General features: G+C 55.9%; 1 protein-coding gene and 1 long non-coding RNA gene across 2 annotated transcripts in view; one reads left to right on the forward strand and one right to left on the reverse strand.

The window, feature by feature from the left end:
* CDK18 (cyclin dependent kinase 18) overlaps positions 1-10,754 on the reverse strand; it is a 34,282-nt gene extending 23,528 nt beyond the window's left edge. The window contains exon 1 of the mRNA XM_086765731.1: positions 9,896-10,754. The gene's annotated coding sequence lies outside the window, so the exon portion shown is untranslated. The remainder of the gene's footprint in view (positions 1-9,895) is intronic.
* Positions 10,755-16,391: 5,637 nt separating this feature from the next.
* Positions 16,392-19,300, forward strand: LOC147597969 (uncharacterized). The gene is made up of 2 exons (XR_015261006.1): positions 16,392-16,465; positions 18,368-19,300. It is a non-coding gene; the product is annotated as an uncharacterized LOC147597969 (long non-coding RNA).
* The last annotated feature ends 7,754 nt before the right edge of the window (positions 19,301-27,054 follow it).

Here is a 27,054-nt window from a genome sequence, read left to right on the forward strand (position 1 = left end):
TTGCTCAAGCCTTCCGCTCTGCTAAGCTGCTGTCAAGGTGGAGGAAGGCAGATTTCGTAAGGCTCCTGAAGCAAGAGGTGGCTGCCCAGGATCCCAGCGCCATAAGAGCACCATTTTGAGGCAGCGAACTTGGCAAGAGCTCTGTGTTGCTGCCGGGATGCCAGGCTTCGAGACACACCTGCATCAGCACCAACAGCCTCCCAGGATTGTTCTCCCTGGCCCCCGTCACTTCAAAAGCTGACAGCGCATCACCTGTGCTTGTGCTTGTGCCCTGCTGCTGCAAACTCCTAAAGCTGCTCCAGTACAGAAGGAGTTCACCTGCTCTCCTGTCCCCCACGCTCCCTCCCCCCTCCCCTTTTCAATGTTCAGGTTTTCCTTCACAATCTGAAGGCAGCCAAGTGTCCCTGCCTCTCCTTCTCTGGCTTCTCAGATCTCAGTGCTGACATTGCCACCAATAACACTACACTCCTTTTTCTTCCTGCACATGAAGCACTTCCACTTTGCAAAGAGCCAGGGTGTCATGGTTTGGCCCCACCCAGCAGCTAAAATACCACACAGTCGCTCGCTCACTCCCCCCTCACCAGCCAGCAGCAGGATGGGGAGGAGAATTGGGAAAGAGAGGCAAAAATCACAGGTTGGGATTAAAGCCATTTAACAGAACAGCAGAGGAAGAGAAAACAGAGATGGAAAACAAAACCAGAACATACTTAAGCACCTCATTTCCAGTACAATAGCTCACCATGGATTCTGGTGCTCTGCTCCCTCCCATGCAGCAAAACCTGCAGCCAAACCTGCCCCTTCCCACATCCCCACTTTATACCCTGAGCATGATCCCACGGGATGGAAGAGCCCTGGGGCTCATTTCGGGAAGCTGTCCCAGCTGTTGGGTAATTACTAAACCATTCTAGCTGTGTCCCACAGCCAAGGGTGCCATCAGCTCCAGCTCCTCGCCCAGCTCAGGTGAAAATTAACTCCATCCTAGCTGGAGCCAGGACACAGGGGTTGGGCAACACAGAGAAAACCAGACATTGTCTGGGCCACACACAGGTAAGGAATAATGCAGAAATAAACCCCAGAAGACATTTTCACAGTAGCAGGTATCTCAGGGAACAACTAGTGAAAGCAAATGAAGCAGATCCCCAAACAGTCCTGCTCCCCTCAGGACCTGACTAGCACGATCGACGTTAAACGAGGGGCTCCCCAAAATGTACGGCAGCTCCTGAGATCTTGGGGGTTGCCAACCAGTTTGGACATGTGCCCATGCGGCAAAAACCTTCTTAGTAACTGTCTTGCCGCCTCCACCAGCTTCCTTAGAAAGAGCTGGGAGCACAGAAAGACAGGATGCTGGTCTGACATGCAGAGACGTTCTCTCCCCTCTGCGGTCCTCTGGCATACCTCGCTCCCCTGGGCAGCCCAGGACAGGGCTGTTCTGGCAGGTCAGGCTGCCCCGCTGCGTCCGTGCTGTACCTCCTCTGCTCAGCAAGCTCCTTATCAGGTTATTTTGCACCAGCAGCACCATTTCCCTTAAATGCAGGGATGCTACAAGGAGGCTGTGGGATTGCCCAAGAGCTGGTGCAAGCTCTCCGGGATCCCGAACCTGGTGAGATGCTGCCTTCCAGGAAACCTCTCACCCTGAGAGAGCAGCACACATAGGGATACAGGGCATCCTCAGCCATTCTCCTGCCCTGCCTGCAGACACCCCCCTCCCTGACACCCCCACCCCGCCGCAGCTAATCACCACCACGGCGACGACATTTTCATGTTAAACCAAACGTGAGCCATCCCGGATGAAACGTGTACAAACAGGTTAAGCACGCCTCAGTGCCTGCAGACCTCTGCTCACTTCCCTATGGAGGGCAACGTTTCATGCGTATCCGGGAACTCGGCGAGCGCACACTGCCGAGATAAACCTTGTTCCTCGTTAAACTGTAAATAACATCTGCTTCTCCCAGCCAAGCCAAGCCCCAGCTCGCCGCTCGGGGTCCTGAAAGCTGCAATGCCAGTCATGGGAACGGCAGACAAAGCAAGCATATTTGGTGGTTTTCAAAATAAAGAATTGATTTTTTTTTTTTAAGCTCCTTTTTTCCACCTCTCTCTTCGCCCCCAACACATCTCCTCCATGCGCTTTAAAAACTTTCGCAGCTCTCACTGCAGGCTGGCTGAGACCCTCACGCAGCTGCCCGCAGCTCTGGCGTCCTTGATGAGCGAGATGGGTTTTGAGCCTTGGAAACCGGGGGAGATAACAGAGCCCAGCATGAGATAAACAGAGCGAAAGAGCGAGGGAGAGAGATGTCTGGCAGGAAAACACGTGGCTGGACTCACCAGTCCCCGGACACCGTTAGGAAGAGAGAAGTGCTGGGCTGCAACGCGCCTTGACCTGGTGCCTGCAGCCCACCGCCCTTTTGCGTCAGAAACATGTCTGGAATTTATTTCAAATATACTCTCCCCCACCTCCCAAATCACAACACGGACATATTCCACGTGTTTTTTTGGTACCAGGCCATGAGAGTCAAAGAGACTCAAAGCTCAGAAAGAGGGAATACATGGAGCAGGGCTGGCCAGAGCTCGCTTCGTTGTGTTCAACTCCACTCCTCTCCTGCCTCGCAAGCTGATAAGCTGTATGCCTCACACGAAACACTCCCGATAAGAAAGGATTATAATCCTGAGACCCAAAGAGACAAGGGATTTGGCTATGTTCACACAGCAGAGCATCAGATGAGCAGGGGTGCCCTCCTCCCACCACCACACCGAATCCCTAACTGGTTTAACACTGGTGGGGTTGCTTGTAAACACTGCAACTACCTGCACTTGCAGTGCTGCTATCATAGTGCGATTAGTTGCACAATTAATTGTTAATAAGAAGGGATTGAAAGGGATTAAGGACTTAAATAGAACACATGCTGCTAATGGTAATTTATGAAAACACGCCTTCTCCCTCAGATACCGTGTCGTGTTTTTTCCTGGAATGACTCAATCAGACCTTTTCTCTGCACCTCCCACACAGAGGAAATACCTGCGTCCATCGCTGCAACTGGGGTCTGAGAGGAATTAACAGCGCGATGGCACCTCCGCACATCCCGGCCGCGGCTCTCCAGGGACGGGACAGCAAGAAAGAGTGCTGGGAAAACTCCTCAGGGCTACTGCTTTTTCCAGGGGCTTTGAGATGTATTGCTAAAGCAGGGTCAGGGTGGAAGGGAGGGATGTGAAGGTGGTACTGGGAGCTGCGTGCTGGGGTGTTGTGATGGTTCATTTAATGGAGAGAGCAGTCTGGGGGGCACAGAGGCACTCTTTGCATTTTTAGTTGTCTTTTGGACCAGACACAAAACCACCCCTAAGCACGACCAAAAAGAGCATTAAACCCACTAGTTCTGCCTCCTCCTCGGACTCCCAGGCAGGTCATGTCGCTCCTCCGTTCCACACACACCAATTTACATTGCAAACGGTGTTTGCAAATTCCTGCCTGAAACCCAGGTACTAGGAAGGCTGCCCAGGAGGTATCCCGTAGAGGTTTCTTGCCTTGACCACACAAGCCTACAGCGAGACTTGGCCCTGCAGAGGTTTCCTCTGCACTGGACAGCGTTTCAGGCTCCAGTTCTTCCTCAAAAAAGGAAATATGCCAGCAGACAGACTAAAGCGCAGCGCAGGTTCTGCCCCTGCTCTCTCTGAGGCCACTGCGAGGGGTGAGGTGGGCTCTGCGCTGTCCCCCAGCTCCCACTGACCCCCAGCCCATCCCGCGCGGGCCATGGGGACCGACTCCATCGCATCCGGTCCCCGCGGTGCTCTGCTGCGGCGCCGCTGGCAGAGCACATCCCGCTCTGTGCCGAACCTGCTCCGGGGATAAACAGAGGCTTTCAGCCTCCGGGGTTGCTAATTCACCTCCTCTGGCCAGCGCCGTGCGCAGGAAACACCGGGCATCAATGCCTTTATTGTAGGGGCAGAGCGCGAGGGCCGCAAAGGCTCGCCCCTAGATGTGGTCTTCTTCAAGCAGGACAGGGAACGTTGGCAGACCTGCAAAAGAGGTCCTCCTCCCAGCCACAGTCCGGGACGGAGCTGCTCCCTGCTCCGGACTAACACTGGCCTTCAGTCCCCTAATTGCAAACGGGAAAAGCAAACAGCGCGCAGAGGCATCCAGCCACGGGCTGACGTGTTCGGTCCCTTCCAAGAGCCTGACGGGCAGGGCTGTAAGTCAGACACCACCACGATGGGCAAAATACAAAGGAGAGATAAGGAAAGGCTGGGATTTGTGAGACACAGCTTGTTCCCAACTGCCTATACTTCCTGTATCCTGAGGCACAGTAATTACTGTGCAGTAATTAGTTAATAATTACACTCTGACCAGCCCTCAGGAATATCTGTAGCAGAAGGAGCAATACATGCTTTAGGCTGAATGCAGATTTTCCTTACTGCTTCTCCCTTGCGCTTAAATCACTGCCCCAGTTTGAGGGATGGAGAACAGATGCCGGAAAGGTTATTATGTCAACAGTAACACTGGAGCGGTTCCTCACCCTTCTGCCATCGCTGTTCGTTCAAGGATGGCCAAGCATTTCACTAATACTAACGGTACCTTAGCCTGTGAATTTGGCTATTGTTCCCCCACCAAAATGGGAAAAATAGAAGTGCAGAGATGGAATGGGATTCACCCAAGGTCAAATAACAAGTCAACAGCACAGCCAGGAAAAGAGTCCAGGAGATCTAGCCCTAACCCCCAAACCACTCCTGCTGCACCATCTCCTTGGTCGGTCTGTTGTTTGGAGATTGCCGCTGCCCAGATCTCCCGTATCGGGACTGGATCCTGAATTTCTGAAGCACACTCTCTGCCAGGTCACTGGCGATGCTGACGCTGCAGAAATGAGTGGTAGCTTCTAGTTCTCCGTGTCATCTGGCTGACATCTCTTCCAGAAGAGATCCTACTACAAAACTAGAGAGGACTTGTGAACTCACAGCCTTGGCTGGTGGCAAAATTGCCATATCCTGTGCTGCTGTGGGTCTACTGACTTCAGCAGAGCAATGCCGATATAAACCATTTGAGCATCCGGTGAAGTAAGGCAGAAAAGTGGAATTTAACCTTCCAGCATGGGCAGATGGCAATAGGAGGATGCATTTTCTGGGTGAAAAGAGATCACTTCAGCTGCTATTATAACCTTCAAAACAGATTTTTAAAGTGTAAAATACAAAAAAACCCCGAACCCCAGGTGCTACTGAAGACCCCGTAGGTCCCTGGCTGCATCTTTGGGTACCTATGGACCAGCAGCATTTGCTCCAGCACAGCCTCAGTGCACAAGCTGCCAGCCTAAGAGGCTGGGATGACGGATCACAACCCCTGAGCGACCAGCATATTAACACTTACCAAATAATTAACTAGACTGAGTAAAAATAAACCATTTAAATCAAAATAGAGAAGTAGCAGAAATAAACAGAACGTTTGGAATGTCTCTGCTTCCCAAAAAAGGCACATTTTGATTTCTTCAGAGGTTTCAGTGCTGATGGTCAGCCTCAACTGCCTCCTTTTAATTTAGCAATTCAATTAAAAATCATCACAACAACAGCAGCACCCTGTGAAACTGGTCAAATCCAGCCCCCCATCCCACTCCAAAGTTCCCAGGGGGGGAAATTTGGGTTGTTTTAAAGGAAATAGCTGAGCATTTCAGAGGCTGGGGACAAAAGACAGGGAGGGGGTTCATGCAGAAGTCCTCACTAATAAAAGCATCACTGCATGGCAGGTCAGGAGGGAAAACTGAAAGGGTGCCCTCTCAGCATCGCAAGCAGTGACGGCTTTGATGATGCCCTGTGTCCCTGCAACGCTGGCAGAGGTGACTGGTACCAGGCACTGACAGCTCTGTATCAGACATTTGCTACTCCAATAATTTATTATTTTTGGTAGGGTAGTGCCTGCTGGCCCCAGAGATTGACAACTCGCTGTGCAAAAGGCAGGGATGAGAAATCATCCCTGTGTCAAAGCATCCCTGATTTACATCCACACAGGAAGATAAAAGGGAAGCAGAGCTCAGGGCCAGGCTCACAGCGTGTCAGCGTCGGACCCAGGCTGTCTGCACACAGCCCGAGATGCTCTGAAATGTCCCCACCTGAGCTGTTCTGAGAGACCTGCTTCCCAAAAAGCAACAAGCATCCGTCTTTGAAAGCAGCAGGACAAGCATCCCTCCGTTCCGCAGCATGAACGCTGGCAAAGTCATTCATCCTCCCAGCACCCTGGTGAGGCAGGGACGGCGCCTGATGTGAGCTGGGAGCACGGAAAAGCCACAAACAAAACCAAAAGAGCTGGTGCTGGCGTCTGAACCCAACCCCCTGCAGCGAGTGGCCCAAAGCCTGGAGCATCCTTGAGCTTTGTGAGCTGTATTCCCGCGGGTCCTGGCTACGCTGGAAACTGCGGCGCATTACGCATGCAGCACGCGAGTGAGAATTCTAACAAGAGCCCGGCCGCTGCTCAGGTGTGAAAAGAAATGGCCAGCTTTTCAGAAGAGATCAGCCCAACGGGCAGCCACGCCGTGCTGAAGACATGTGGACATCTCTCAGCGGGAACGCGGCGTGCCTAGCCTGCCTGCAAAAATCGAGCCGTAATTGTGGTGGCTTGGAGCTCATCCCTAAAACAGCGAGGAAACCCAGAAGGCAAGGGAATACAGATCTCAAATTGGGAGATAGAGCAAGAATAAGCTGCATGAAAGGAGGGGGGCAAAGAGACAACAGGAGAGATGAGAGATTGCAGCGGTGTCAGAAGCACAGAGGACCTCAGCCGTCTCCAAAGGCTGGCTCTGCTCCGTGGCTTGAAAATAATTTCACACCAGCTTCTCTGCCAGCCAGGCTGCCTAGACAAAGATAGGAGCTGAGATTGTGCGCGACTGAGCAAACAAGCAGTGGATGAGCAACGCTGGCTGCAGGCAAAACGCTACCTGAAAAGAAACCTTGATTAGAAATGTAAAGAGAGAGCAAGAGATGCTCCGGTCTGATTACAGATCGACTCTGCAAAGTTAATTGTTCACCAGATTGCAATCTGGGCTTTCGCATCTACATTAATCAACAGGTTGCTTTCTGCTGTCAGTTCTCCCTCTACAAACAGCAGAAGCAAGTTAATTCAGAGAAAAGCAAACCCAGCAGGTCGAACCTCTGGATTTCAGAGTTTGCTGAGAGCCTTTTTAAACAGAGACCTTTCGCTGTTTTTCTACCTGTCAAGTTGCAAACCCAGACCATGCCATCAAGCAGAGCTGACCTTTCAGGGTTTCAGGACACTAATTACCCAGAGCAAAACTCACCCCAGGCTGGGCTGGGATCTTTTCTGAACTCTGTCGCTGACACAGAGTCAAGATCCCCTGTCCTGTTGCCCGGAGAAGCTGTTTTAACTTTGCCTCAATTTCCCTGAGCACGGAAGGAGAAGCTCTTAGCGAGTATAAACCCTCCTGGAAACTCTTACTATTATTTGGACATGACTCCAAACATGTGTCCCAGGTTTTCTGGAGATTCTCAGACCTCCTGGCCCAAACCTCAGGTCTGTAAGGAAGCCAGAGGAATGTCTCAGGGTTTACAAGGATTGACCAAACATTGGTTTCTCTCCAGAAGGCCAGACCAAGGGGATGGTCTCGGTGGAAACTGCAACGTGGATATTTTAATGCACACACGACATATGGAAAGTACATACATGGGTTCCTGTCTCACCAAGCACAAAGGACAGAGGGGATGGAGCGATCCTCATGGACTTCAGAGATCAAAATCCAATTCCCAGCATTACCACGGGCTCCCAGTGGCACCTTGAGCAAGCCGTTTTTTCTCTCCACTTTCTCAGATGCAAAAAGAAGCTGCCTTCATCTACTTTGTCTGGTCACTGTGCCAGCAACAGACGGCAAAAACCGTCCCCTCCTGCACCCGTGCTCTCGGCACAGCAGGGCCGTACCCCAGCCCCTGCCAAACTGTGAGGAACACGGCAACAACGGCAACAAACACATGCGAAAGGCGGCAGCGAAGGATTTAGAGCAGCGAGTTCGGAAGGCAGTGAAAAAGCAGCCGGGCACATCAGCTGCATTTCAGTCACCTGTATGTGACACCATCACTTCGCTCTCTGTCACACGCCTGCCAGCGAAGCCTGGCTGAAGGGTCCATTCAAGGGACCACAAAGAGTGCTTGTGCAGTGAAAGGGGCCTTCACAGCACCGAGACAAGCGGTTTAGGGCTTCCACGCCTCTCTCTGCCAGCATCCCGACGCTCTATAGACCTCAGGGAGCAAAGCGCTGAGAACAAACAAGGTCAAGTGTTAACAGATGGGGGGACTCAGACATGGGGCTACAGGGACGCGCCCAAGGTCAGACAGAATCCATGGCAAGGCCAGGGACAGGGGCAGATCTCCAGAGTCCTGTTCTTCAGCTACAAAATTTCCAAGCAGGAGAGGAGAGGAGGAATTCCCACCCATCGCTAGGGAGGCTGTTCCCCCATTCATTTATTAATTGCCCTCATTCCGACATGGTACCAATGGTTTCCTGCATTGGTGCATGAGTCTGGGCTCCTGGAAACAAACCTGTGAAATCTGCAAAACCTCCCATCAGAAGTGGTCCCGCCCGGAGAACAGGCATCAAAACCTGCACAGAAATCTTCTGGCACGACAAAGAGAGTCTAAAATCAGCAAACTCTGAGCTGGATACCTCACAGACAGACACAAAGTTTCATGGATGAGGTGCCAGCTGTGAACCAGGCTCCCACCTTCTATTCCTGCCTCTGTTCCTTCTTTGCGTCAGGCTCTTGGACGTGTCACGTCCCATCGATGTCCTTCTGTCTTCTCCAGGGAGGAAAGGATGCTCTAGACTACAAATGCGCTTTGAGATCTCAGCGTGCCACCACCGATGTGTCACTGCCGACACGCACTGACCAGTCATCTAACGGCCTGCTGCTGGCATCAGGGGAATCTTTTCAGGATCATGGGAACTGCTTTTCATGACCTCTCCACAGATGGGGTGACCCAGCTGCCCTGTCAACACCTCGTGAGGCTGGAAAACAAGACTCTGCTTGCATTTACCACATTTCAGCTCTGTGTGTTCGCACACGTTGCACGCCCCATTACCACTTGAGGAAATTAATCCAGTTTCCTTGCAGGAAGAGGGTCCTGTCCGAAGGCACTTATCCTTTCACGAATCTCCTCTGGAGCCACTAACTTTCTGCCTGCTTCTCCTTCCAAGTGCTTCCCCTTCAGGTGCCTTCTCCAAGCCCCAGCACACACACATCGCACCATTTGTTTGGTTGATGCAGAGCACAAAAACCCCAGTGCCAGCAGCCCCCAGGCCTGACCCCGATCCTTTCACCGCTTCAGAGCTAATGCCACCATTGTGCCCACCAGCCAGCACGCTTGTTCCAGTTTGTTTTCATGGAGAGAAGAGCCGGTTGATTAAAGACTGGCTTTCTGGGGACTTCACATCCCTGGGAACTTCTCAGAGCAACAGGCACGTCAGAGAGATGCAGCTGATACCAACAGCCACAAAAAAAAAAAATAAATAACATAAAAAATGCAGTGCAAGGAGAATGGCATGCTGCCGGCCAGCCTGAGCAGGGGAACGCGCCGGACAGACCGCGGGTGTCAGTCCCCCTGGAAACTTCCACACTGGACACAGAAGGGTCCTGCACAGAGGGACCCATGCCAGGGGTGCCTACCAAACAGCACATGTTGGAGAAGTCGATAGCGAGTGAAGGGGTTGACCAGGGCTCCCCAAACCACGTTTAGGACCAAAACAGGCTCAGGGAACAGACGGGTATAAATTCTTCCTGCGCTTGGTATGGAGCTGAACCCTCCCTCACCGCATCTCCAACTTCAGCCATCCCCTCCCCCAGCACTTTCTGCCCCAAAGGCAGCCGGCGGTCCCGGCAGGGCAGGGGTCGGCCCGCAGCCCACCGCCGTGTTTACTCACCGGCCGCCCGAGCGGGTCGATCTCCCTCCTTCCTCCTTCCTCCGCCCGCCGCGCCGGGAGCCGGGGCAGAGCAGGGGCGGCGCCGGGGACGGGGTGGGAGCGGGGCCGCGGCGGGGCTGGAGCCGGAGCGGGGCCGGTGGCGGAGCCGGAAGGGGTTGGAGCGGGGCCGGTGCGGGAGGCGGTGCGGTGCCGGTGCGGGACCTGGCGCTGTGCCGGTGTTGGATGGGGAGCGGTGCCGGTAGCGGAGCCGGAAGGGATCGGAGCGGGGCCGGTGCCGGTGCCGGTGCCGGAGCCGGAGCGGTGCCGGTGCTGGAGCTGGAGTGGTGCCGGTATCGGTACCGGTGCCGGAACGGGTCGGAGCGGTGTCGGTGCGGGAGGCGATGCGGGACCCGGCGCGGTGCCGGTGCTGTAGCTGAAGCGGTGCCGGTACCGGTGCCGGAAGGGGTCGGAGCGGTGCCGGTGCCGGTGCGGGAGGCGGTGCGGGTGCGGGACCCGGCGCTGGCTCCTCCCCGCCGCAGCCCCGGGATAAGGGATCCCGCTCGGCTCCCGCTGCCCTCAGCAACCGGCCCCGGGACGGCCAGGAGCAGTGCAGGCAGGAGCCGGCCCCGCTCGGGTTGCGTGGCCGGGAGCCGAGCTGCTCCGCGGGCTGGGGACCGCGCGGCCGGACCCACGCAAGACAGGGGGGTTCCCTCCCGCAGCGATCCCTGCGGGGGCAGCCCGGGAAATCGGGGACACGGCTGGGAGCGTGGGCAGCCGTGGAAATGCCAGCCTCTGTCACTCCGGTGGGTTACGTATTTAGCTGCAGCTTCACCCTCCGTCCCAGCTATTTATTCGCTTATATTTAGCCAAACATTCTCAGTTTGCCAAAAATAGACCGGCCATGGAAATAAATCAGGCTGACTGGAGGTGCCAACGTTGTCTGTCTGAAACTAATTAATTTCTTATATCCCCGGCTATATTAATCCTCGCCTTCCCTCCACACACCATCCTGTCTGTCAGCGGAGTTTTTGTAATTAGTGGGTATTATGCCTAAATCTGGGGGACGTGCAGGGGGTTTAACGTGGCGGGGGCAGGCGGAGGGATGCCAGCGGGACACCTGGGCGGGGAAGGAACGAAATCCGGCCACGCAGAGTACGGAGAGCGGGAACCCAGAGACGCAGCAGAGGTGGTGAGGGGGAGGAAAGGGAGCACAAGCTGTCTGGGGACAAAGCCTATCACGGGGAAGCATCTTCTCCTTTCCAGACATCTGAGATTCCACAAGGAACACTGTCCAGAAGACACAAATTCGGGCTTCCTTAGTTCTGCTGCTGACAGAACTCCTTTTTCCCTTTTCCCTTCTGAATGTGGGAGTCTTGGGGGGACTTGCTGACTCTCGTTTCTTATATTAGAACCACCACACTTCCTGGGAGACACTTCGAGGAACAGGGAAGTGGTTCACAGATGGCATTGCTGAAGCATGAAAGCTGAGCCCCCATGGGGGAAAGGGATGTTTTACCAGGATCCACTTTGTTTGTTCACTTTAGCCTGTCCCATGGCAACGCCCAAGCCCTTAGTAATGCTTGTCTGCTCTCTGAGTGGGGTAAAACATTCGACACCAGCTCTCCAATCACCTTCGTGAGCACGGGAGCTGAGGCTGGCCTGAGCACACAGGGCTGAACCAACGGGCTCAGAACTGGAACTGCCCCTCCAGAACCAGACGTGGAGCTCAAGCTTGAAGCACATTGCCCCGGTTGGGGCGCGATGACTTTGCAGCAGGGGTCAGACCTGGTCCTCTGCAAAACGGGGCGAGCAGCTTGCTTCTCGCGGCCCTGAGCAGCTCGTTTCTCACCATCATCGTGGGGATTTGCATCCTTTGCTCTGCAGGGCTCGGGGAAGAGCGGCAAGGGATAAGACCCAGAGGAACGATGTGCAGGCTGGCTCTCAGCTCGTGCGAACGGCTGCCCTCCCCTAAGCCCTGGTCAATGACTACCTGGTCATGTGGGCTGCAAAGTCAGCGGTGCCTCCATCTGACGTTAGCCATCACGCTCCCTTTATGCCACTGGCTGCAGAAACTGGCACATTTTCTGCAGCCCAGCAGTCCAGCCAGGCTCTGGCATGCCTCTGATTTCCACCCTGCCCCGTCCCCTCTCTTTAAAGGGGAGATATCTCCGGGGAGGGGGAGATGTCTCGAACACTTCTGTGCCATTCCCAGCACAGCTCAGCCCTCGGCACAACAACTGCTGCCGCACACTCCATACCACAGCTATGAGACCACCTGGCACTCTGAGTCTATTTTAAAACAGAAAGCAGCAGAGATCCCCAGCAAAAGCTCTGGGTAATTGAGGAGAGGAAGCCCCCAAACCGGAGATGGCCAGAGAAACCAGCTCTCAGAGACAGGGCGACGTGCGAGGGACAGGAACGTTACAAGCGATTAGTGGGCAGAGACACGAGGTCAGTGGCTGCATCACGCGAGCTGCTTACTGGTGTGAAACGTTCCCCGTAAACATGAACTGCAGTGATCAGCGTGCCAGGGAAGGGATTCCTGAGGGCCTGACAGGGATGGCTTTGGGAGGAGGGTGTGGAGAGGGAGAGCACCCAGCTGCTGCAGCCAGCATTCCTAGACGTGCGTGTTCGGAGGCCGGATGGGAGAGGAGCAACGGATGCTCACCAGCACAAGGGATGAGAACCCACCCGTCAGACTGACACGGTCCTAACGAGACTCTGCACTGTGTAATGGGGCTGGGTCCGTTCCACCAATAACAGCCCAAAGCAAACTGTCCCTTCCTGTGTACTCTGTGAAGGGCAATACGGGCTGAGGTCGCTGGTGTTGGACTTGGCACCCACCAGCCCATGCCTCTGCAATACGGAGCAGCGCGTTTGCAAGGCAGTGCCTGCAGGGCGTTTTTCAAACCTGCCAACTTAATGGCTGAGCAAAAGGCAGGCATGCTTGCTTTTTGTGAGTTTTTTTTTTTCTGAAATTACCTTGAGTTCTGGGATTGGTTTTTCTTTCCTTTCGTATTGTGACAGTGAAATCACATAGCCTCGTGGAGTTCCAGGGGAAATCAGGTGTGAAAATGTAGTCAGGAGTACTTTATTTAAAAATGGGTCTGGCTGGGAAGCTACAGGACTTTGTGTGATCACCTCAGCTCAAGCTGAGGGAGACTTTGCTCGGCAAATCCTTCTCCTCCTCCTCCAGTCGTGCAGTTCCTGGGGTTGTGCAATTCCCTGGTCTGGTGCGGCCAGGGGAGCGCTGGGTTGCAGCCCGCAGCTGCTCTCCCTTTTGATGTAAATCGCATCTTTTGAAGATAACACAGGCTGTGCTTCCTCACCCCTCGCCCATCTGCTGTCACCTCCCTGCAAACAGCACCTCAGCACAGCTGCGCGTTTGGCTGGGGAGGGGAGAGAAGAGGGAGGTGTGAAGGAGAGGAGGTTGCGGCAAGCGCAGGTCAGGCCTGACAGGGACTTGCACGCCCGTGCCTCGCGTGCCGTCACGCGGCATGATGGTTCTGCGCTGTTCATGCCATCGGCACAGTCCTAGGACTTCCTCCAGGTAGAAGCAATCCTGTTCCTGCCGTACCAGGAGATCACGCGCCCTCCTCACCCCTCCTGAAAAGCCATCCCCAGAAACACACCAGCCAGAGATGCCGAGCCGGGTTCCTTCTCTCGGCCAGGGGAAAATGCTGCCTGTGTCTCACAGCCTGCAAGAGCCATGTGGGCTGGAGTGATTTACAGGAGCAGCAGGGACGGCAGCAGCATCCTGAGCAGCATTTTAATCACAGACCCAAGGGGTTTGCGAGGGCTGCTCCTCCCCAGAACCATCCCTATCAGCAAACACCACTGCAGAGATGCGCGAGAGGGGACCACGGGATGCCGAGGGGTCAGCGCAGCCTCGGCCCCACGGCCGATGCAAGGGCAAACACGGGGTGCGAGGCTCCGCTGTGCACCCCTTGTCCCCGTGCAAAGCCGAGGACGGGGCTGTGGGACTGATGCGCAGCTGGAGCCCGGGCAGGGCCTGCCTTGTAAAACTGCCCCAGCCGTGCTCCCTGCGTGGCTCCTGGCCAGACTCATTAAATCCTCCCGTTTCTCCCTCACGTGGTGAGGCCCCGGCGGGGACACCGCATCCAGTCCCAGGCATCAGCTTTGGGAGAGAGGAGGGAGAGGGCCCAGGGCGGCAGTGGGGACAGCCAGAGGGATGGCAGATTTGCCTTAGGACAGGACCAGGGCAGTTCAGGATGTTTTGAGGGCAAAAAGCTGAGTGGAGGTGATAGCAGCCTCCAAATGCACAAAAAATACAGAAGGGAGCAGCTTGTCCTTTGCAGACAGGTGTGAGAACAGGTAATTTTTGCTGTACGCTGCTAGCCCCCGTTTAATACCCCTCCCCAGAGTGGGGGGCAGCCCTGCCTGCCTGCCCCACTGCCTGTGCCCTCTCCGGGCTGAGGGGGCTGGAGTCAAATCCGAAGTGGAAGTCATTTGGATGTGCTTAGCGGGGAGCGGAATGGAGCGAAGACGTCAGGACGCACTAAGCAACGATGGGCCAGGCCCAGTAAGAACCAGTTAAGATAGGGCCACCGAACAGTGCTGTACCCAGTAGGCATCACCGTCTCCCTAGAGAGAGGTCCAGGGAGCCAATCTGCCACCCAGCACTCTCACATGAGAGCCCTGGCCATCCCAGTAAATACATGAATTGTATTAAACCTGACAGCTTAGACTGGAGCGTTAGAGAAAGGGCAGCAACAAGAATGCGTACGACTTCTTGAGGAAACGCAGGTCGGCTCCAGGGGGGTTTCACCTCTTCTCCTCCAGCTCCTCCGCCCTCACTCCCCAGCCGTACGCAGCAGTGTCGGAGTCGCAGATCCCTCCGGATCCCCGGCAGCTCGCAGGCACGTTTTCTCCGCTACTAAACTCACATGGGCACGCATGTGTGCTGCTCCGAGGCAAGCGGCCGCGTGTGGGTCTGCAGGGAATATTTCACAGTGGCTGCATCCAGGCAGCCGTTCCCTTCCCCGCCGCCCCCGACATTCAATAGTAACGCGGGCACCGAGTCATGGAAAGAAAATGTGTTCAATGCCTCCCCTGCCCGCGGATGGCTCTCCCTTGTGCACACGCAGGCATGCGGAAATCATTGCCTGGAGACCAGCGCTGCGTTTCCGTAACCATCGGTGCGCTTTCGTTTAAAGGCCGGTGGCTAAGTCAGGGAAAACCAGTAAAATGGGCCCTGTGCTTAACTGGCGTGCCAGGATCAGCTCACCCCGGGTGCTGGAGAGGCCAAACGAACCCACTGCTGTCGTCGGGAGGGCGGCTGCTGCCGCCGGGCAAGGCTCAGCGTGTGCCTGTGACTGTGCACGCTGCTAACGAGGGGTGTGGTGGCCACCCCCATTTGACAGCACCCCCCCCAGTTACATCTCAGTTGGGCATCTGCAACTCCTCTGGCTCTGCAAACGTAAATGGCCAAGCCAAAGGGAATATTGTTATTCCTGCCTTACCGGCGGGTGAACTGGGGAGCAGGAGAAGTGGAGACAAGTTCAGATATCCTTGTTAGCGCAGAGCCGTGATTGTTCCCGGAGCTGAGGGAGTTCCTCAAGGTCCCGCTGCAGATCTCCAACAACATTCGTAACTGAGCCCAGATGAACTGCAGGCTACCCTCGTCCCACACCAGAACTGAGTCCCTGTGCACACCAGTCACCCTGAACCTAAACTCACTGTAAATCACTGCATGTCAACATGCCGCACGCAAAATAAAGTCACCTTCCACAACGTACAGTTGGCCAAACCACGGCTGACCGTGGCAACCATCAGGCCAATTGCAAACTGGCGAATCCAGCAGCGTCTTCTCTTAATTTTGCCCATGGAGCATCACCATAACAACGGATCCACCAATCCACACCAGAGATTCATGCACTTAGCAACCAGATGCTGCCAAATTATATATAAAAAAAAAGTTTAAATTATGCATAAAGTATTTCCTCCACTATCCTACTCTAAGTGTGCAAAACTCCAGCGGCACGATGGGCAAAGCCAGAAAAGGACACAGAGTACGACGGATACCACAACTTCTCCCCCAACAAGTAACACTGGCACAAAAGCATCCGTTGCCCTGCCTGTGGTGTCACTGCGAGGTGAGTTTGGCCTTTGGCTCTGGCATTTCACTTAGGGCTGCGTGCACCGTGCTCCCCGTGGAAGCCTCAATGCACAGGTAAGGCTGGCACGCAGGACCAGGGCTGACGCTCCCCAACACTGACCTTCATCCAGCCATGAGACCTGGAGAAACCGAGCAAGACTGCTCGGCTTGAAGATTTCCAGCGGGGTTTAACAGTTGCTTCACAGGGGTTAAAGCATCCCGGCTCTGCAGAGAGGAGCCCAGTTCTGCAGTTCCAAAGTAACCGGATGCTATTCCTGAAGGGGTTTGCTCCTGTGAGTGGACCTTGTCCCTCATCACCCGCTGTGAAGCAAGCGCGGGGAGGAGATAAGTTATTTTTTTTTGAAGGAACAATCCATCTCTCTCCCACTGACTCACTGACAAGCTTCCCCTTTCCAAGGCAGTTCACGAGGTGAGCCGTGGGCTGAACGGTCTGTCCTCTCTGCTGGAAAGAGGTGAGTAAGTGCACCAAGGGCTTAAATCTCAGCTTCCTCTCGGGAGCAAGGAGCACCGGGGTTAAAGTACTGCAGGGGAACGTGCCTGGGCAAAGCTAACAGACCCACTGCTGCTTTTCACCAGCACGCACCAGAAACACCAGCAAAGTGTCTGGTGCTTTCCTGCCAGCAGAAAGTGGGAGTCCCTACTTGGACTGAGACCAAGAAATATCCAGGGATTAAGACCAGAGCATCAGATGGGGTTTTCCAGCCTAAACCAGTAAGACCTCCATTAGCAGGATGCAATCCTTTGGCCTGGGCAGGGCAGGAGGTCTGGCTGGAGATTAATAAGGACTTTTCCCAGCCTTTGGCCACAGGGATGGACGGATGGATGGAAAGGGAGGAGCCATGGCAGCAGGCTGGCACTACTCAGCAAGAACAGCTTGGGTGGCACCAAAAAGGGACTCCCTCACTGCTGACTGTGACAGCCTCAGGATGCTCAGCCAGGATTTGCTGCCTGCCTCACAGTCTGTTAGCTATTTTCAGCCCGAATGAGGAATCCAACCCAGCCTTGCCTTCCCAAAACATTGATGCAGGCAGAAACTTCAGCGGGCGTTAGAGGGATGATAAACACGAGAACATTTCCTAAAAAGAGACCCAAAGGAAGGGCTTGAACCGCAGTGCTGGACATGTGTACGGTGAGGGACAGAGCAAAGCATCCCTGGGAGGGCAGCAATGGCAGGGATACGCCCAAGAAGGATGCTTGGCTTAGCTGGGATTGGAGTGGGCGCGGTCCCACCTTCACGCGCGTGCTGGCGCTTGTGCCAGCCAAGCCTGCGGCGTCTGGGAGCCGCTCTGGCCCACACGGGTCTGTCGAGGCCACTGGAGCCGATGTTCACCCCACGCCGCCTGCTCATCAGCCTGACGTCCCCCACCTCCGCTGTTAGAATTAGGAAATGGGAGCAGATGGCAGCAGAGTTAGCTGAAAAGAGGAGAATCTTATACACCGCTGCTGCTTGCCGTGAGCAAGTCCTTCCCTCTTCGGCCAGTCAGGAGGATGGCAGCTCCTGTGATCCGGGGGCAGCTGCTGGCGCAGAGTGGCGCAGCGACAACATCCCCCAAAGGCTCCTGTTTGGGTGCTGGGGGCTGCTGGGAGGGCGGCCACGAAAACCACGGGCACGCGGTGTGAACTGCTGCCTGGGCAGTGACAAGGCAGCGGTGGCACCAAGAGGCCCTGCGCTCCCTCTCCCTTTTGGCCCTGTGGGGCTGCGGGAGCTCCCGCGCGTCCCTACGCCTCAGGTCAGCTCCTGCTTCGTCCCAGCAGGCTTTATGGAAACCCGCACTTGAGTCCAGCACCGCTCCAGTCTTCTGCCTCCGTTTGCACGCTGCTCCGCGCTGCCTCTCCCCTGGGCGAAAACAAAATGGGCTGGCGCAGGAAGGGCGGGCGAGGACCTTGCCCCCTCCTTCCCAGCTAGCAAACACAGGCGCATCGGCAGCAAAGGTTACGATGGGCAGTTACTCCTGGGGGTGAGCCTTGCAGGGCAGCCTGCACCCCAGGGAGAACCCTGGGCACCCCAGGGGTAGCACCCAGCACTGTGCAAGGGAGGGCAGATGGGCGAGATGGGCTGCCCTCCCCCACCTGGGAAGGGCTCTCAGGGTGTGGCCCCAGAACTTGCTTTAACTGGTGCCGAGGCACCTGCCCGGGAGAAAACCACCCGTGGGCTGGCGGCAGGCAGCTCCCTGCCAGGCAGTCTCTGGGGAGAATCTGCAGCACAAGCCTCTTCCTAGCCGAACGCGCCTGTTATTTCGTTAGTGCTGCAATTCCCCAGCCAATAAGTGCTCTCACGGCGTGTTGAGTCTCCTCTCCTGCACACAGGCTGCACACCTGCTATAAACACCGCCTGAAATCATCTTCCCTGACAGGCTGCAGAGAAACTTTCCCGCTGGCTTCTTCTGGCTGGAAGAGGCTCAAGATTCATCCTGACAGACGCCGAGCGCTCCGTGGACGTGGCGGCCACAGCCCAGCACGCTCCGTGGGTCTCAGCCTGATCCTGCCCTCGGTTGGTGTCGTTTTCTGAGCGCTGAGCATCCACAGCGGAGTGAAATCCCTGGTGCCTACACAGCACGGCTGGGAGCCAGGGCTCCTCACCTCAGCATCCCACCCGCAGCATCACCATGGGGCTCCCGGGAGCGCGGATGCTCCGCTCATAGCTGTATGGAAATATAATCTTTGCAGTCATTTCTCGCTCCATTGCGCACTATCCCTGTTTACCACGTAACTTGACTGGAACCCTTTCCAAATCCTGAAGCTCAGAAAAATGACTCTGCAGGCTCATCCTGTCACGGTGCTTCGTACAATCCAGATGCTCTGAACCAGAGAAGGATGCCCACGGACTGGATTCTGCCCTTGGATATTTCAAGCCCTGCAATATAGGCGAAAACACCACCTCTCCCCGCGCCCTGGCAGCATCCGAGCGCCTCGCAGCAGGACTTCAAAGGGCCCCACAGCTCCTCTGCCAGATGGAGTGGGCTGGGAGCGGTGGGTGGGATGCTACACACGGGACCCCATAAGGGCACGCTGCCAGCGCAGCTCTCGGGGGCTTTCAGAGATCAGAGCAACCCCCGGGCTGTACTTTGCTCTCCCCTCCCTGTGCTGTGGCTTGGAGAGGTCCGGCACTGACCCACCATCTGCACCCACGTTCCTGTAGGCAGCCACCGATGCCACTTACTTTTGGCTAAGCAGGGTGCTTCTTGCAGGGGGGGGGGTAGTGAAATAGATGTTTAAGGCAGGACTGTTCTGGAAAAAGCTGCTCTCTTGTTGTCATCTCACAGATTAAATCAATTAGCACCACAGAAGAGATCTGCATTTGCAGATGCTGAGGCTGATTCTCCTTGTTCTCATGCTGATTCAAGTCAGGAATTCAGTCCAAAAACTACTTTGATGTAGAACTGAGAGTAAGGAAAATACCAGTTCTGTTACCCAGCATACAGCCTTCACTCTCTTGGTTTAGTGCTACTGAAAAGCCCCTTGGGTATAACCAACTTATTTTTAGCTGTTTACTTATTAAACAAACACGAGGGAAGGCTAAATGTCAAGGCATTTTTGCATACCGAGCTGGACTCTGCGCATTTGTTCTGTCACATATGGGGATGCTGGACCAAACTGCTCCTCCGCTCTGGAGCTGCGGGTGGAGCGGGGCCAGCCAAGGAACGTGGGTCCTGCCAAGGAGCTGGGGCTGCTCCTAGCACCCCTCCCAAACATCTGGAAGCCAAGCACCTCCTGACTGAGATGATTTGCTGAAGGAGTGCGGTACCCATTTAGCTGGCTGTATATATGATCTCCTCCCAGGTTTTCATGCTATTTAACCCTTCCACACTCGCAGCTGATGAGGAAATGTCCGGCTCCGGTGTCACAAGCGGAGAAGAGGTGAAGGGACTTGGCTGACGTCAATGGGATCGTGTGGCAGAGCACAGCAGCAGGCAGGAACCCTCCACAACGGGACGGGGTGCATGGGGAGGCGGATAGATGGGAGTGGGCTGCACAGAGCTGCCACAAATGCAGGTGTCCAGGAGTTTAGGGGAGGAAAAAAGAAGAACCCGGTCATCTCTCTGGGATGTCTGGGCTCAGCATCTGGGGTGCAGAGGTGACACACAAGTGCAGTGCGTGCTCCCGCATTTCTGCCTTGGAGGTGCAGGACACCAGGCGTTTTCCCTGGGGTAGTAGGAAGTTAACATCATGGAGAGCTGCAGGAGCCTTTTCCTGGAGAGGGGGCTTTTATCCTTTGTGACTTGTGTGCCTATTTCATCCCTTCCCAGCTCTTTTCTCCATGACACAGCCACCCCTCAGCAACTTGGCTGTCCAAGAGGGAGGGCATGGCAGGAGTTTTTGGAAAATGCTTCCACCTCGTGGCCCTCTGGAGAACTGACTGGCTGGGAAATGCCAGGCTGCACCCATGCCACCCAGCTCAGACAGAAACAAGGCCATGCCACCCTCTCCGCGTCCTCCACCACCTTCACCCAATCCGAACTGGGGTACCCAGTCCCTCTGCTCAGCCTGGGTGCCAGCACCTTGGAGTGATGCATGCAGCACTGGTGCATCCTATGGGACAGGCACAGACTTCTCCAGGCCTGAGGAGGAGTTAGAGCAGCCCACGGGCTGTTAAAACACTGTCCCACCAGCCCATGTGTGCACACACACCAGCGCTTGCAAAAGCTCAAGTTTAGGGTGCTGGAGCTGCTGAACCCATTATGCCAGGGGGCAGCATCCCCGCTCCTGCTGCCCCGCCAAAATCCACCTGCGCGGGCAGGTGCAGTGGGAAGGAGTGGAAAAGCCTCACTGGGCACCTCGCAACATTCGGGGTTTCACCACGCAATCTTCCCCGGCCCATGGGAAGCGCTGCAGGGAGCAGGGATCACGGCCCCGTGCGGGTCCCCATCCCGCTTCTGCCAGCGACATCCTCTGAAACGCCGGGCAAAGTCGCTTCTGCTCCGCTACGGGAGGTGCCTGGGCTTTAGTGCTCTGGGAAAAAACCATCAGCTTGCACAGGGATCCCTCGTTGAGATTCAGAGTTTTTTGGCTGGTTGCTGTCCAGGATCAGGATGAAACATCCGCAGTTTTTTTTCTTCGACTGTCACACTTCTCATTAAATCTTGTAGAGCCCAACGATCCCTCTCTTGCAGTCCTCATTTCTCCCATCAACAGCCTCTCGTCCTGCTGCCCGCTAGCGGGTGGATTTTGGAAAAACACTTAAAAACCTGGCAGCGCTTCCCCCCACGTGCTGCTACAGGAACCAGGTGGAAAAGCACTGAAATATCTGAAATATCCCCAAGGCTGGGCAACTGCCCCTCATTTCTGCCCTCTGCGGAGCTCAGCAAGTGCTATAGAAATCCAGCTCAAGGTGGGTATTCTAGAGGATGCAACCACTCCGAAACACCTTTCCCAACATTAACGGCAGCTCTCCTGCCGCTTGCAAGGCTGTAGAACTGCTGCAGCTCGGGACGCTCAGCTCGGCCGCGCCTGGCCAGCAGCAAACAGCCGTTACCGATCGCCTGACTGTCAGATTTCTTGCACTACACTGCAATTTTTCACCACGCTGTTCATCCAGGTGACAGGATCTGCCCCTCACGGGCAGCATCAGAAACGCCCGTTTGCCAGCGGCTTTACCTGTTCTTGGAGATTTGCCTCCAAGCCAGGGCATCGAGGTCTTTGACTCCGGGAAGCAGCGTCCCTGGTCCAGAGGTGCTTCCAAAATCTTCATTCTGTGCATCAAACAAACAGCAAAGCCTTTAGTTCTCGCACAGCTAATGGGATGCTCTTGCAATCTTGGGCGCTACTGAAGAACAAAATAAATAGGCGGCTTTCCCCGATGCATCTGCTGCCCTAACCATCCTCTCTTTGAGCAAAGTTGAATGATTCAGTGTTTGCTAGGCATGAACGAGCCTCAGCTTTGTTTTGTAACAGCGGCGGCGTAAAGTGATTACATTTTTAGTAGTTTTTGCTTTTGTTAAAAAACAAAGCCCATGAAAACGGCAAATCCATTCGCCATGCTCCTGATGCGCAAGCCGCAATGCGATTGTTCCCTCTAACGCCAGCGAGAGGACCAGAGCGCCATGGCGATGCTGCAGCGAGGCGGTGGAGCGGGATTTAGAGGTGGGAAGCGCAAGCACACGTCCTCGCTGGGGCGGCAGCTGCTTCTCCGCAATCACGCATGGCCCGCAAAGCCACCGGGCGAGGGGCTCCCTGCGCTCCTCACCGAGGACCACACGCGGCAGGGCCTGGCTGGTGCGAGACGGAGTTAAAGCAGTGACATTCCAGCGCTGCACGTGTGAGAAACCTTCCTACAGAAGGAGAAAACCAGGTGTGTGCTCCCGACCCAGTCCTGGTTTGAGCAGTCTGCAGAGTGAGAGCTATTCCCGTGAGGAATAAGGAATTAATGCAGAGGAGCGGACAAACCAGCGGGTGGTCTGCAAGCGCACGATACGTCGTTGGAAATGGTGTCTGTCACCCAAAAGACGTAGCGCAGCTCTTTGTCGCCACGCAGGGAGTTGTCAAAGCCGGGGGGGGGACTGATTTCTCGTGCTATTAAGGATCTCAGATTTTGCACGGACAGTGGCTGAGGTGGCAGAGGAAGCTTTCCCAGCAGGAGCTGAGTGAAACTCTGCCTGTGTTTGCAGAGAGCCTGAGATGGCAGCCCTGCAGAAAAGCTGGGTTCTCGCGCTGCCACTGATTTAACCGTTCGGCTGCTTCACTTGGCAAGATCGGTCCTGCGCGGGGCTGACGTGTGACAGGCAGGCAGGGTTTGTAAAAGGATTATAGCTGAGCTTCTCTTCCCAGCAACAGATCTCACCTGCCGTAACACGGGAGAGGCGGCTTTAACGGCAGGATGGTGATCTCGCCGCCCTGGCTGGGGATCAAGCGAAGAGCTCCCCGTTAATGAGAAGGAAATAGGGAGCGGTGGAAGCGGGAAGTGCTTTGTTCGGCCCATACGGACAGTTGGCACGTAAGGATCTCCCGGGGGTTAATCAGAGGCCTGCTAAAGCGCGGTGAGAAACCTGCCAGTCGCCATACGAAGCGCCGTCCCGAGGAAATTAAAAATCACGCGCCATATGCCGCACGGCACGGGGAGGGAGCGGGGCATCTCGAGCAGCGTTTGCATCTGCCCGAGCGGCCCGGTGAGGGGCTGGGAGCGACGCGTGCTGCCGCCGCGGGGTCCGTAACCCGGCAATAATCCCCCCGCCTTCCCGGCACCGAGCGGGGAAGGACAGTGACGGGAAAATAAGGGGAACCGAGGCGAAGGATGACACATGTTCAGCCCAGCCCAGCGGCAGAGCAGCCGGGGAGGCAGAGCCAATAGCTGCTTTTCATGCTTAGTGAATCCGTCCACCTCCACCCCCCCTCCAGTCCTTAAGTTGCAGCTTTTAACTACCTCGCCGTTCGCAGAAAATATGATGCTCAGCGTGAACAGAAGGAAGAGCCTGCTGACAGGTAGACAGCATGGACACTGATCCCGGCACGGCCAGCTGCTGAGAGAGGTACGTGCCTTCCAAGGCAGGGATCCCAAAGCAATCACATTTGGGATGCAAAACTCAGAGCAGACTTTGATTTTCCAGCAGGGGGAACATGAAAATCTGGCTCCCTCAAAATGATTCATCCCCCCTTCCCACCATCACCACCTCCCCCCGCGTCCTCTCCCCATCCCTCCCAGCGCAAAACACTTCACTGCAGTCTCTCCGTCCGGGTGCCTTCGTGTTGGGTGTCTCGGCGTTCCCACGATGTGCCAAAATCGGGAGCGGAGGCTGAGCGAGACCTGGGGAGGGCAGGTGGTACCCGCGGGGCTGATGGGCTCTGGACCAGGGGCACTGGCAGGTTGGTTTGTGCCAGGCGCGGGGCAGGGATGCCGGCTGGTGAGAGCCGACCCTGGGGAGCCGGGCGCTGCCAGGGAAGCAGGGACATCGGCAGAGTGAGGGTCCCCCCTCCCGCCGCTTTACACCCAAGGAGGACCCTGAGCCAGCGCTGTGTTCATCTCACCCGAGGTGCCTGCCCTGAGCAGGCACCGGTTTGGGGAGAGGGGAGGAAGAGCGGCCTGACTGAAGGATGCCTCTTTGGTGGAGGCGTTGGGGGACACCCTCTCCTTTAGGCTGGGAGCATGTCCGACCTGCTGCTTGGCTACTGCAGCTGAAGGACCCTCAACAAGCAGCTGGGTGGCATCTCTGCAGGGAGGCAGATGGAGATGGGGATGCCACCGGCGTGGCAAAAATCCCTCGTCTGGTGGTAGAAGAAAGTGATTTTTCTCCCCTTGCCATGTGGGAGGTGTTCCGGGCTTGCTGCCCCCAGGATTTCTGTATAATTCAGTCTCACGTTCCCAAACACAGGGCTGTTTTCTCAGGCATGGCAAGGAGAATTAAAAAGGGGGGGAGTGGTGGGCATCCCCCGAGCAGGGCTAGCAGCATCTGCCTGCCTCCTGAGTAGTGTGGAAGAACTTCTGTGCTCTTGAGAAGAAAAGAGCAGCCAGCACGTGCCTTCGCTGAACGCAGGCTTTGGTCTGCCGCATCCCAGGCCTGGGCACGGGGCAGGGTGCTGAGACCAGGGCTGCTCGCAGCCAGTGGCCCTGTTTTCCATTTCCCCCCTCCCTGGTGCCGGAGCTGCTTCCCGTGGCTGTGCCGGTATAAATATTGTCTATTTTCTGGAGACGATGCCGTCAGGTGGCGCTTGGGAATAGGCAGCATCGCTGCGGGAGTCCGGAGAGCGAACACTTGTTGCTGTGAGCTGCACATCGCGCGGGGCCGCGGGGCAAGGTGGCACTCGGAGCCGCTGGGACCCAGCCTCCAGCCCCACCAGCTGCTGGGAGGTGACACAGAAAGGGAGGGAAGACTTTCCACGGGCGCTGGGAGGGATGTGCAGAGCAGCCGTGGCTGCAGAGATGGGAGGATAAGCGCGAAAAGCTTTTTTTTTCCTGGTGCTGAAAAGCATTATTTTAATTATAGACTGTTTCTTCAGGTTTGGCTGTGTCTGGTGTGCGACTCCAGCTCGGTAACCTCCTTGGCAGGCTTTGCTGGGGCAAGCGGCTCCGTGCACGCAGTGGGACACGGGTCTCTGAAGGAGGCTGCACAGGGGAAAGGTTTCTGTGCAGTCTAGAGAGCTTTTGTAGGCTCAAGAGCACTTTTGTGGTCAGCCGGGTGCATGCGGTGTAGAGCAGGATGTACTTCTTTTATCCCAGGGCACACAGCGAAGTTCACCAGGAGGGTCCACACATCGCGAGGTCCCATCGCAAGGCTCCTCACGCCGGGACCAGCTACCTGGACTTTGTGCTCCATCCCACATGCCACCATGGGAGAGAATCAGCCCTGGCACTTGGGAACAGTATTGGGCAGAGGCAGCTGGGTGGCAGCTGGGACCCAAGCAGCTGGCCACCTCCCAGCCCATCTCTCTCTGTAGGGTGCTGCTCTGCACTTCCAGGGTCAGAGAGGGTTTGCCACCTCCCTGAGGCAGACACCGCCCAGAGCACAGCCCAGCCCTCCCAGCCTTGAGGATAACCCTCCTGCTGAGTTCAAAGTCAAGGCATGCTTGAGAGAACAAAGAGAAGCATTGTCAGTCATAATGCTCTGGGACATTATTAGGTGCATAAGTTGTTTTCGGAGATCCCAAATGCAGCAGCATTTCTGCAGTGTAGCTTAGGTGAACAGAGAAGAGACAGAAGCTGAGGAAGAAAAGAGCTGCTCAAGCTAAAGTAAGAGCATCCAACCAGTGTTTGCATCCAGTTTCACCAAACTAGATCCAATGCCGCTTCCACTTGGAGACAAAAAATCACGGCCACAACCCCAGCTCGGAGGCCAGGCAGTGCAGACCCGGGCGCAAGAGGCTTGCCCACCGTCATTGAGCCGCGCAGCAGCCGAACCTTTCGCTGCCCTCAGCGTGGTGCGAACCACGGGGCCAGGCTGCCTGGCGCAGGCAGGGCCAGCTCTCCCGCCTCTCCCAGCTCTCCGACGCTCCAGGCAGCTCATCCCATGGGCGCGAGCGGGCGGGAGGCATCGCCCGGGCTCTCTGCGGAGTGCGATGTTACCCTGGTTCCAGCACAAGGGAGCACGTCCCCTGTTAATCAGCATTTAATTAAAGGACATGCTGACATTTGGAAATCAGAAACAACTCTCCTGTGTGGGCTGCCTCTCTCTGCCTCTTCTCTGAATCACTCCCTGACATTTTGCCAGATTAGGATGTGACTCTCTTTCTCCTTCTTTCCTTATAAAAATAAATTGAAAAGGAGATGCAAAGCCACCGCTTCTCCTGAGGGAGAGGATGTAGGGGACGAGGAACCTCCCATTATTACTGGCGCTACGATGCTGTCCTACAAAGACCCTGACTGCGGGGCAGGTTGTTGTGTGGTAGGCGTTGCGGGGATGCTGAGGCAGGGGGTACTCACCGTGTCGGTGTAAGGCAACTGATTTTCCTCTCCAAAACCACACAGAGAGCCGTGCAGGGATCTCACGTCCCCGCATCAGCCCCAAGTGATGTGTCTGAAGGAAGCAAAAGCAGACGGTGTGAATGCTCTGCAAGGAAAGGAACTCCCTGCAGTGTCTGGGCTGTTGGGAGCAGGTGGGACCCACGGGGACCCATGGATGGAAAAGCCAGGGAGATGCTCAGCACCTCGGCTGCATTGCTCCTCAAAGCGGAGGTGACCAAGCCCAGGCTGAGGACAGGACCACTGTGCCCTGGTGTGTGTGCAGCCAGGCGTGGGGGACCCCTCTCCCCACCTACAGATCCGCCTGCCCCCCAGGCGAGACCCCCTTCCCGTTACGTTCCCACCCACCTGCCCCTCATGGCTGGACCCCTCACGGTCCCTTCCTCACCCCGGCTCCGGGGCTGGGGGGACGACCCCTCGCCTGTCCCTCGCCCCTCGCGTTGCACGAGCTGTAGCACAGCAGCACCCTGCCCACGCCGAGGTGCCCCCTGCCTCCCGCACCTTCTGCTGCTCTTGAAACGGGGCCAGCGATTCTGTTTATCTGCTAGCCCATGCCAGAGCTGGTAAAATGCAAACAGCACTGAGGGATGGGGAAGGAGGAGGGGTAGTTGGGGGGAACCCTCACCGTTCGCTTCCCCTTGGCTGCTCATTTCA

Source organism: Chlamydotis macqueenii, chromosome 23, assembly GCF_036417535.1.
Source record: "Chlamydotis macqueenii isolate bChlMac1 chromosome 23, bChlMac1.mat, whole genome shotgun sequence".
In the NCBI taxonomy this organism is placed as follows: Eukaryota; Metazoa; Chordata; class Aves; order Otidiformes; family Otididae; genus Chlamydotis; species Chlamydotis macqueenii.